A 12,364-nucleotide genomic window follows, 5' to 3' on the forward strand; every position below is an offset into this window, starting at 1 on the left:
TCAAAAGATAAAATTAAAATTAGCCAATTGTGCTGTTATTAGCAAAATTTAAAGTGTTTTGGTTCCTTTGAGTTTTTAATATCATAATTCTATTTAAAAATAACAGTTTAGCCCTAGCCAGCTTTGCTCGACCATCTGCCTATGGAGTGAAGGGTCCCAGGTTCAATTCTGGTCAAGGGCACATACCTAGGTTGCAGGCTCTTCCCAGGTATGGGCCCCGGTCAGGGATTTTACAGGAGGCAACCAATTGATGTGTTTCTCTCACATCGATATTTTTCTTTGTCTTTCCCTCTCTCTTCCATTCTCTCTAAAAATCAATGGAAAAATATGCTCAGGTGAGGATTTTAAAAAATAAATAAAAAATAACAGTTTAATTGTGGTGCATAAAGATGTGGGAGATGAGGACTTCTGTCCTACTCATCAGCGTACACTGTACATCTGAAATTTCTGAAATAACTGAGTGGGTGCATTAAAAATAATGCCTACACTTAGGGCTGCCCAAAATTTATAAAACTCAATCTGTAGTAATCATTGATGCAGAATCCAACATTTTTTTTTTCTGAAGGACAGAGAGAATACTACTTGTTGGATTCAGCACTGGGAGAAGATGGGAAAGATGAGAAATTTTCCCCAGAGACTTCCAAACCCACCTCTTATCTCCTCCTAAAGAATCTAGCAGGGAATAAGAGTGTTTGGCCATGAAACCACTTAATTCAGCAGCATCATGTTTTTTTTTTGTTTGTTTGTTTTTCTCTTCTAGACCAACGTAAGGATCAATGGAGATTTATAAGAATACAGTCTAAACATTTACATCGTTGTACATTGTGTAGCACAAGAATGATTCCTTGACTCTTTGACTCTCCAATATTCCTCATTTCCTTTCATATTCTATAACCTCCTTATCTAGAGACCCACCCCTCTCCCAGTATGCAACATTGCTCTGCCCTCCTCTGCTTTCAAATTTGTCCCTTAACAAACCTTAATGGGGTTTTCATAGTTTTAGGTTACAGCAGGTCCTAAGGTTGGGGGAGAATCCTGGTGCTCCATGTGTAGAGAGAGGAAGAAAAGTGGGCTATGGAAGCTGCTGGACCCCAGTTCTTCCTCTCAGTGATGACTGATGGTTTACTCCTAAATTCCCTAAGGACTTTAAACCTGCCATCTAGGATACAAATTTGCTTTTGTATAACTTAGAATATGCTCACATAAACAATATTTTACCTGTTAACATGATTTTTTCTCCCATTTCCAGCAAAAAGGATTATTGAATATTATTAAAACAAATCCATGGCATTTAAAAATGTCTTATGTTCCTGAAAAAAAATAATAGTTGCTTTATCTTTCTGGGCCTTCCCATGCTTCTAGAACATAACTCCCTCTTGGTCTTCTTAGTTAAAACAGTAATTTCTTCTCAATCACTTCTAGTAATTTTTTTTTTCTCATTTTCTCAAATGTGAACATTATAGGTCAAGGTCAGGATTCTGAATTTGTTTTAATCTCTCACCTTTTTAGTGACCTCATATAGATAGATTTATATACCTTCTTTGTGCTGATAAATATCAGATTATCTTTGCAAAATTGACTCATGTAACATCCCAGTGAGCATCTCTAATATGGTGTCTAATTGGAATGTCAAATGTAAACTGACTGCCCTGCACAAATATAAACACACACACACACACACACACACACACACACACACACACACATGGAAAATTTTCAGAAAACCATTTTTAAGAAGATCTCTTTTTTTCTGAAAGTTCTTATTAACCCTGTTCTCCATCATCTTCGTGCTTCCCTGTGTCTCCTTTCTCTATACATTCTCAACTTCTCTCTGGAGTGACTGACTGTTCTCGTCTACTCTCTGCAATATTTCCCTCAAAACTGATGTTATGATTATTGACATTTTTACCTAAGTTCTTTCCTCTCTTACTATTTTTTTCAGTTCCTTTACATTTATTTATTTTTATCTTTATTATTGAAAGTATTACATACGTCCCCTTTTCCCCCTCATTGGCCCCTTTAGCCCTCCCCACCCCCTACCCATGGGTTATGCATACATGCATACAAGTTCTTTGGTTAATCTCTTCCAATCCACCCACCTCTCTCAGCATTGCCTTACCTCTGAGATAATAAACCTTCGGGAAAACTTTTGCATTGACCTTATTATTTTCTAGCTAACCCATGAAGTTGCCATTGCTAATAACACTTTTGAAATGCCTTTTATTGAAATACTCTGATCAAGAGCTACATTAGAAAACCAGTTTCATTACTTTATCACCTTGCCTTTGTATCACAGCTAAATTCTGAAATCAGACTCTTGGCATCAATCAGAAAGCAATCAGTCTGCCAGAGACGGAATTGTGAAGTGGTTTGTTGTTTTTGTTTGGTCCAGGAGAGAGGTATTGCATGTTTTGAATACAAAATGCTTTGAATAAAGTTGCAAACTGAAAGTATAGCTTCCTTAGATGAAGAACAAGAGGAAAAATACTAAGGACTCAAATGTTGACTTAGAATAAGAGCGTTCAGGGTGGGAAAAAACATGAAATTCGGAACATTGTGGCATTCCACCCCTGAAAGCAGATGCCAGCAGTTTATCTTCTAAATGTTCCAATATGGTGAATTTTGACTCAGTATTTCTCAGCATGAAATTCTTTGAAAAATATGACTATGTACTAAAGTGAAGAATTTGTTAAGGTATCATTAGCATATTAGAAACATTTGTGTTCACCTTTGCTGTCAGAACAAAAGAGTGGGTTCACCAAGAACAGGGAAGAAACAAGTCCCTACTGATTATGTTGTGTCTTATGTTAAGCCAAAGCAACCTGAATTTTATGAAAATGTTAATTTTTTAAAAATCAATAGAAATATTCTACTCACATTAGGGTCTCAGTCACAGAGCAAAATTTCAAATTGTGCTAAAAATAATATTTGCAGTATCTGCTCCACAATTAAGTTTAAAATACTCCCACAAATATAATTTTACATTTTTAAAATTCCAGCCAATGACAAGGGATATACGTGGGTATATGTTTATTTGAACAGAGAATAGATGAATCATTTGCATCATGAAGAGTGATTATATTGTTAAAATTAACAATATAATTAAATTACACATATTTATTTACCAATTACCATAATTATACTTGTCAGTAAAGCAAAATTCTTCATACATTTGACTAATTATATGACAGTGTTTGATGGCATACTACTATGTCAATGCACAGTGTCAGACCTTAAGAGAAAATGTCGTTAGGTAAAAATTAAAGCAAATATCAAAGGTCGTAAAGTTTGCATATCTATTAAAATTTTTAGTATACATTTCACCTAAAATATATTTCCTTAGCTAAGATGATTTCTGTAACCCTAATGTATATCTGAAATCCTCACTTGTCAGAGCAAGAACTCAGTATTAGTTAATAACTTTTCATGCAACCCCAAGTAATCATTTCTGACTTCACACTGTTATGTATGTTATCCATGTAACTTTACTATGATCTCTACTGCTAATGGTAACAGAGGAACAGAATCCTGCCTTATGAATCTGCTAATTATTTATAATGGCTGCACTTTTTAAAGCAAGGGGCACTGTATAATTCAGGTTCAGATATTAGATTGCTATTTCTGTACACTTGGCAATTATAGTTTTTGCCATGTGTGGATATAAAGTTCTTTAAAAGGTGGCTGACCCTTACCAGGTGCTTTATTAGTTAGAAGAATTCTCACTAGCTATTTAAAATAATAAATAAATCCCCATATCTCCTTGGCTTAGTCCATTTTAAATGTATTCCTTGCTCACCTTTGATGGTAGTGTACATGAACCTTTCTTCCAGACAGCTCTTCTCCGAGGGGTGACTCAGACAGCCAGGCTGCTTTCGTTGGTCAGTTTGTCTTTGCTTTCAGAATGTGAGTAGACACAGAGTGCACAAGGCAATACTAAGGGTCAGGCTTAGAGGAACTTTGTATCTCTTCTGCTCACATCCCTTTGGCCCATCCCACCCTAACTGCAAAAGGGCTTGCAAATATAAGTTTTCTATGCTCTTGGGGAAAGGAAACTAGACTGAAACGCATCTGCCTAGTTCCATCCAAGTAAAAGAAAAAAAGTGTTGACAGGTGAATGAGTCTTTCTACCAAACCTGTTTCTATATAAAATGCCTATATATATATATATGTATAATAGGAGTTCCTCTGAACCTTTAACTCAGGCAGAAAGAGAACTTAAGAGGAGAAAAAAATCTTATATGCAAAGGTAACAAATTTGTTCTACTTTGATGGACCCCTCCCCTTCTTAAAGAAGGAAAGATGGTATTTAGGCATTAATACAATAGAGGGAATTTTTAAAAATCACTATTATAAAAACTATACTTGTGTAGTAATATTCTCACTCAAAAATTAACCTTTTTTTCTAGTATTTGAGCAGTTGAAAGCAATGACCAAAAAAAAAAAAAAAAAATTAAAGAAAAAGAAAAAGGCTTACCGAATCCAATTGTTAATGGCTAATTAATATAAATAGGAATCTTTTCTCCTTAATTATGAGACAGTGTCAGGTAGGGGAAATTTTTCACTTATCCCTCTTTATTCTTTTGGATATTCTAGCCATTAAACTGACATAAGACAGATTAACAGGAGGAAACAAATGTTGATTTTTGTATGTGTAGAAGCCCATAGAAATATGAGACACGAAAGTGACAAAAGCAGGCAGCTTTTCTACATGTGAGACGAAGAACAATGCATTGTGAAGAATTGACAAGACAAAGAAACTTAGGCATGGTGACTAATTAGTGAAGAAATGAGGCAGCGCTTGCTGACCCAGCCTGTCTGCCCTGAATTCCCTATCTCTGGCAACAAGGGTGTCTCACTACCTCTGGGTTCAGGGAGGTTACCTTTCACGTGAAAGATTTATTTCCTGCTTTCAGGGGGACAGAAAGGAGGGTCAGAGTGTCCTCCTTGCACAAGCTGTTTCTCAAGTAACTTTAATACAAAATAATTAATATGCCAAAGTGTCACATCTTGCGGTGGCCTGCCCAGCACTCCATCAACATCAAAATACTAAGACAATCAGAGGACTAATCTGCATGCAATTTAGGCTTTTATTCCAAGGAACATAATTTTCTTTTTTTAAATATATTTTATTGATTTTTTTACAGAGGGGAAGGGAGAGGGATAGAGAGTTAGAAACATCGATGAGAGAGAAACATTGATCAGCTGCCTCCTGCACACTCCCCACTGGGTATGTGCCCACAACTAAGGTATGTGCCCTTAACCAGAATCGAACCGGGGACCCTTGAGTCCTCAGGCCAATGCTCTATCCACTGAGCCAAACCAGTCAGGGCCATAATTTTCTTTAAACATCTTTTTTTTTTGTCTGTTTGTTTGTTTGCTCTGCTATGAATAATAGATTTCATTAGAGAAAAGTACAAATGCATTTTCAGTAGTCCAGGTTTTCAACTCTTTTTCGTTATTCCACCATTACCTTGGATGAGAAGTTGATAAAATATTAGGGAAGGTAATGAGTCTTCATATTCCATACACAAAATTCTAAAGGTCTTTGAAGTAATGTTTGAAAAATATTGTCACTAAAATGGAGTAATCATGAAAGCATGAGCTGAGTAGTTAAAAGCACACATTCTATGATTTGGCAGATTTTGTTAAGTGGAAGCTCTGATTAAACTATGTATCTGTTACCCTTGTAATTAGCTAGTTATTAATAATAGGAAAGGAGCAAATGGGAGGCCAGCCATTATAGGTATGTTATTTGGGCAGCTTCCGGAAGCTGCAATTTCCCCAGGGAACCACTGGCTCATTCCCTGCAGAATCATTGTGGGTAAAGGGCCCAACAAAGAAGAGATGAACATGTGTGCAGTGAAGTTGGGGTGACATAGGGAAGGTGCTTGTAGTCAATCAAACCTAGGAACAGAGATCATTGGTCAGAGTAGGCAGGGCCACCGCAAGCCCACAAGACTTGTGGACATATAATACCCCAAACAGAGGAATTATCTCTCTCTCGTGGTTCTTGGTTCACTGTTGGCTCTCCCATTATTTTGGCTTTGCTCCTGCCCATATTCCTCCATAGCCACATGGTCCATAGCCATGAGGACCCCAGATGCAATGGACTAATGGACTGCAGCTAGGAACACAATCTAAGCTAGCTTGATGCCGGATTGGATTGCTCCAAAATGGACCAGAAACTCTGGACACTGGCTTTGATTCTAGTCCTGTTGAAGTCACAGACACACTGCTTCCTGGGGGGTGTGCAAAGGGAAATGGAACCTTGGAAATTCAAGGTGTAATTCCACAGAAATAAAGCTTTCTCCAATATCTCATCTTCCTGTGCAAGTCTCAGAAAATTATTTTTCTCAGGACATCACAAGACCACCCCCATGAGCAATGGGTGGGGATTAGAACCTCTTCCCACCCACTGATAAAATATCTATAGGTGACCCAAGGTTAACAACAACAAAGCGAGCATTAATTTTAGTGCATGATATACTTTGGTAGACAGATATTCAAATGTGGGTTCATGGAGGAGAAGAACTGGCAGTTATCAACTTCAGGGCTGGGAAATACATTATTTTCTGTATGTTTTCCAAGTACATTATATCCTTTATGTTTCTACATGGCAACCCCAGATGGAGAAAGTGTGAATGCTGAGAGGTAACATGAATGCTTCTTGTCATGATCTCTCCCTCCCTCTCTCTCTAGATCAGTGGTTCTCAACCTTTTTAATGCTGCGGCCCTTTAATACAGTTCCTCATGTTGTGGTGACACCCAACCATAAAATTATTTTCGTTGCTACTTCATAACTGTAATTTTGCTACTGTTATGAATCGTAATGTAAATATCTGTGTTTTCCGATGGTCTTAGGCTCTACAGCAGCAGTTCTTGCGACCCACAGATTGAGAACCGCTAGCAGGGTCGCCTAAGACCATCGGAAAACACAGATATTTACATTACGATTCATAACAGTAGCAAAATTACAGTTATGAAGTAGCAACAAAAATAATTTTATGGTTGGGGGTCACCACAACATGAGGAACTGTATTAAAGGGTCCTGGCATTAGAAAGGTTGAGAACCACTGCTCTAGATTATATAATAACATTAAGAACTGTAGGGGAGGAAACATAATTTCCCATTACCATTCTAGGTTCTTGACTGAGACTCCCATGTAGTAAAAGGCAGATTAACAGGAAGAAAAAATTCACAGAAGTTTAATAACATGTATACCTCCCACACACATGGGAGATATCCAGGAAACTGAATAACTCACTGAAATGTTGGAAGGAATCAATTTAAATACCATCTCCAGCTAAAGAGAAAGATGTTGTAGGGTGTGGGAGCCAGTTATAGAAGGCTATCAGGAAAAGAACAGCAAACAGAATATAACTTCTATAAAAAATTAAGCCCTGGCTGGTTTGGCTCAGTGGATAGAGCGTCGGCCTGCAGACTGAAGGGTCCTGGGTTCAGTTCCTGTCAAGGGCACATGCCTGGGTTGTGGGCTCGGTCCCCAGTAGGGGGCATGCAGGGAGGCAGCCAATCAATGGTTCTCTCTCCTCACTGATGTTTCTATCTCTCTATCCCTCTCCCTTCTTCTCTGAAATCAATAAAAATATATTTTAAAAAAAATTAAGTCAGTTGACTTCTCCATTAACAAAAGTCTCAAGTGAATTATGTACTCATCTTTCTCTTCTTGGTATAGAGAGGTACACATCCTAACAAATGGAGTTTGCTCTTATCAATGTAAATTTCTCTTACAAAAAAAGGTAACTTCTACTTGGTTTTCAGAGCTTCTGCTAAAGAGGCATATTTTGGAGTGGTAAATTCTGGTTCCTTTTAAAAACATACAAAAATGTTGCTGCATCTTCTAACACAAGTATCTAGTTTCAAGGGACTTAACTTACTTTGCATTTCTGTATTTCTAAAAAAAACACCACACACACACACACACACACACACACACAAAAAAAAAAAAAAAAAAAAAACAACTTAACCATATGTCTTTCTTTTTTCCCAAAAAAATGTTTCTTTATTATTCAAAAATCTTTTGAAGTTGGAAAGGAACAAGCAGTCGGGGGAAAATCAAGTCTTCGAGAAAATCTTCTGTTGTTGCAAAAATTAAACAAAACCCTAAAGTAACTACCTCCTAAATTATCACACTGAGAAAAAAGAAAAGAGCCTGGCCTGTGGTGCTCCGTGGTTGAGCGTCCACAGATGAACCACGAGGTCATGGGTTCAATTCCTGTTCAGGGCACATGTCTGGATTGCAGGCTCAATCTAAGTAGGGGGTGTGCGGTAGGCAGTTGATCAATGATGTTTCTCTCTCAAGGATGTTTCTATCTCTCTATTACTCTCCCTTTCTCTCTAAAAATAATTTTTAAAAAATAAAAATAATAAAAGAAACTCAAAATGGTTATAGATCCTAGCCGTCAAAAACAGTATGGACTTAGGAGGAACCTGCCTTGAGGGGGTCTGCAGGGAAGCTACCAGTTAAGTGGGCATTTGCCAAGCCTGCCAGCTGCTTTTGGCTGCCGGCTCAGTACTATCAGTCATACCCTTCCTTCAGCCCTATTTTACTGCTTTTCTGCATACAGTGTGGACATTGCAGTCTTTGTTTTAAATGTATAGCCTTTCCTTTATCAATTCATTTCTTTTTTTCTACTTAAGTCTTTGCTGTTCTTGCCAGTGTGTCTACTGGAGTTGAAAATAAAAAACACGTGTTTTTTTGTTGTTTTTTTTTTGGTTTAGTTTTTTTTTTTTTTTAATATAGTTGCTATGTCTGACCCCCCCCCCCCCTTCCCCCTGAGAGCATTTCTCTGTAGGAGCCCTCTCTAGTCAAAAGATGTCTACTTCTAACCTGCAACCCTGAACTCTTTCTTCAAAATTCTTTTCAGGATAAATTTTAATTAGTATTTCCAGTCCAATTATAAAAGGCCAGACTGTTCTATGTCTTTGCCATTATTCAATGCAACCATATGTATGGAAAATGTGTTGCATGTAAGCCCTGTACAGGGAATTGGGGATTTAGCAGCAAGCACAGCAAACTTGCTTCTGGACTTTATGAAGGCCACAGTTTATGGGGGTAGATGGAAGATTACATAAATGAGTCCAATGAGTTAACCCTTGTTCACAACTTACTAAGTGCCAGAGAGTGTTCTAAGTAATTTAATATGGCTTATCTAATTTAAGTTTCACTGCATACAAAAATAAAAAATAAAAAAATATTTTCCTCCTACGATTTTTAAGGTTTACTGGCTAGATTAATAATCAAATAAACATAAGAGATAACCAGAAGAAAGTTCCCAAATTTAGTATGTATTTATTTACCTTGGGGGGTTCCATAAAAATATGGGACTTGAGCACAGATCAGACAGGTAAGGCTTTCATGCCCTCATTTTGACCTAAGGATGGAAGTGATGGTTGAAAACTCAAAGGGCAGAAATGTGTGGGGGTTCAGGAGACACCCCAAGATGTGCCTTGGCAGTATGCAGATGACTTTGAGCTATAGGCAATGTTAGCTTCAGGTTCAAGAGAAACCTCTGCCCCTCTCTTCACCTAGAAGAACTGAATTAGGGGCCTGGGTGCAAAATAAAGAGATTATCAGAGATGACCTTTTTGAGTTATCTCTAGGGCAGGACAAACTTCTGTTTACTAAAGGTTTCTTCTTATCATCCTGCAGTGACTCTTTGAAGCCCCTGAGGCACATACCCCATCCCTAGCTCGGATGTCTTATATACCTCCATCCCCCTTTCTACCTCTGAACCTCTCCAGCCATGGAGTCTCTGACTCTCTCCTGTATGCAGGGTTCTCATACATAAGTATGTACTAAATTTAGTTATTTTTTCTTGCTAATCTGCCCCATGATTCTTTGATTATTAGACCAGCCAGAAAAACTTTGAGGGTGAAGAGGAAGGCTTGTTTCGCCCCCACAAAGGCAGTTCACTTGGAGATAGAAAACCAGATGTTTGGTGAATAAATGCTTGCTAGGCCATCTTTAACACTGGGACAGTGAGAGGACCTTGATCACACAAGCATTGCTAGGTTTCTCCCAGTCTGTCACACTATTTGACATTAAACTATATAGCTCATTTCTTGGAGTACATTCTCTATCTAAATTATTGTAAGCAGTTGTGAGAAGGTCAAAGTTTCTTGCTGGGACTTCGATTTTTTAAAAATAACCCTCTTAAAATAATCACTACCCCCAAAAAAATACCTTATGGTGCCAAACTCTGCCTCCCCTCACATTTGAGATTAATTCCCTTTAGGGATGGGAAAACAGGCATAGAGAGTTTGAGTAACTTTCCTGAGGTTTGATAGGTAGTGAGGGGTTTTGAACTCTAACAGTATGAGTCCACCATATATGTGTGTGCATATGTATGTATGTAATCCACATACACATAATATGGGCATGCATTGTATTTGCATATTTTGTATAGATGCATATTTGTATACATAAACAAATTATAAATATGTATATAGAAAATATTAGGAGATATATTTTGTGGACGGAAGGGGCCACTTGCTAACTTGACAAGCTCAGGGAAGGCCTGCATGGCGGTCTTGCAAACTCAGAGACCTAAAATAACCACAAAGGATGGTCTGAAATGAAACTTTAACTAAATGCAGTTATGGTGGGCAGTTACGTCCTAGGCCGGTACCTTCACTGACAAGGTCAACCTTTACCTTAACCGAGCCTATCTGTCTTTTTGCATCTTGAAGTTTCTGGGTAACTTGTAACTCTCCTTTTTTTTGGACCCCCTGAGGCACAACCAAATGTGCTGGGCGCCAGGACAGATACCACAAATTCCTTCATTATCATGTTAATTGTTCCTGCACCCCCCTAAGTATGTGTCCATCGTTTTACTTTTTGTCCTTCCAGGGATTTCTCCTGCTTTGCTTTATTCCACCTCCTTAATCTATCACCAATGGATTTCATGTAACCCACCTATGTCCCTCCTTTGGTTGCGATGTATAAATACATATGTAACCTGCCATTCTCTGGAGCATTATCTCAATTTGTTGAGGTTCTGCTTCTCGGCATAGGTTGAGAGTTTGGCTCAACTAAACTCACAAAAATTCTTTACAGGTTTCAAAGTTGTTGTGTGTTTTTTGTTTTTTTATGTTAACATTACAATATAAAATATTCATTAACACCATATTGGTGTATATATCTGCGTGTATTGTACTTACAGACTTACCTGTATATGCATATATATGAATATTAACTAAGAGTGGGATCTGAGAATCGTCTGTTTCAAGGTGAGTTAGAATCTAACTGTTAGATCAGTGGTCCGCAAACTCATTAGTCAACAGTGCCAAATATCAACAGTACAACGATTGAAATTTCTTTTGAGAGCCAAATTTTTTAAACTTAAACTATATAGGTAGGTACATTGTTATTAACTTAATTAGGGTACTCCTAAGCTGGCCTTTGCTAAAAACTCAAGGGGCCAAAGAGCTGCATGTGGCTCGCGAGCCGCAGTTTGCCGACCACTGTTTTAGATCATTCTAATTTGCCCCCAGGGTTGATAAATGTTCACTTGGGAGAAAAAAGAGAGAAGAATAAAGGCCATAGGCTGAGGCTTTGGGAACCAAAACAGAGATAACTGTATACAACTTAAAGTTCAGTCTCCAAAGAAAATAAATGTTTATTTGTCCAAGTTTTCTGTCTTTGGGCTCATATGTACATAGTTGCCACATTATAAGATATGGGAAATAAATCTCAGTTGTAGGTGTGATCCTTTATCTACTTCCTATGTGTGTGTGTGTGTGTGCTCTCCATTCAAAATGCAATCACAAATGTTGCTTTTATAAATCCTAGGCCAATGATATGTGAGTCTGAATTACTTTTCAAGAGGATATTTGAAAGTATTTCAGGCAAATTGTCAGTTTTAAAGAGCACTGCAATCAACTACTGCAAAAACAGAGAAAACTAAAAAGATACATGTTTCTGTACATTTCTTAAAAAACAATTTGACAATGGCTGTGACAAGAATTCTTGTCTGTACTGAATGGACACATGACACAGCAACACAGAAATATAATTAGTTTCAAAAGGCATTTTCTAGGGCTTTGAGTTCCTGGAATGCTCAGTCTGGGTTCTAGAATTTTGACTGAAACTATTACTTTGAACAGTTAGTTGAGACAGTTTTTAGACACATGCAGGATTTTGTTATTGTGCTGATGTGTGTTCTATGCAACAACCCTATAAGATTTAAAAAAAAAAAAAACACAACTTATTAAGGAGCAAAGAACTGGTGCTTTTTGTAGAAAGGTGTTCTTAACCTTTCCCCTTTTTATTATCCTAGTCACAGGTGGTTTATATTATCTTTCCTTTCTGCTAATTTAAATGGTTTGTGAAATTCTTCACAA

At 37.6% G+C, this 12,364-nt stretch overlaps 1 protein-coding gene across 9 annotated transcripts in view; it reads left to right on the plus strand.

The window, feature by feature from the left end:
• CDH18 (cadherin 18) overlaps window positions 1-12,364 on the plus strand; it is a 727,687-nt gene that overhangs the window by 264,297 nt on the left and 451,026 nt on the right. The window lies entirely within an intron of this gene.

The sequence above is a fragment of the Plecotus auritus genome (genome assembly GCF_963455305.1).
Source record: "Plecotus auritus genome assembly, chromosome: 7".
Lineage (NCBI taxonomy): Eukaryota > Metazoa > Chordata > Mammalia > Chiroptera > Vespertilionidae > Plecotus > Plecotus auritus.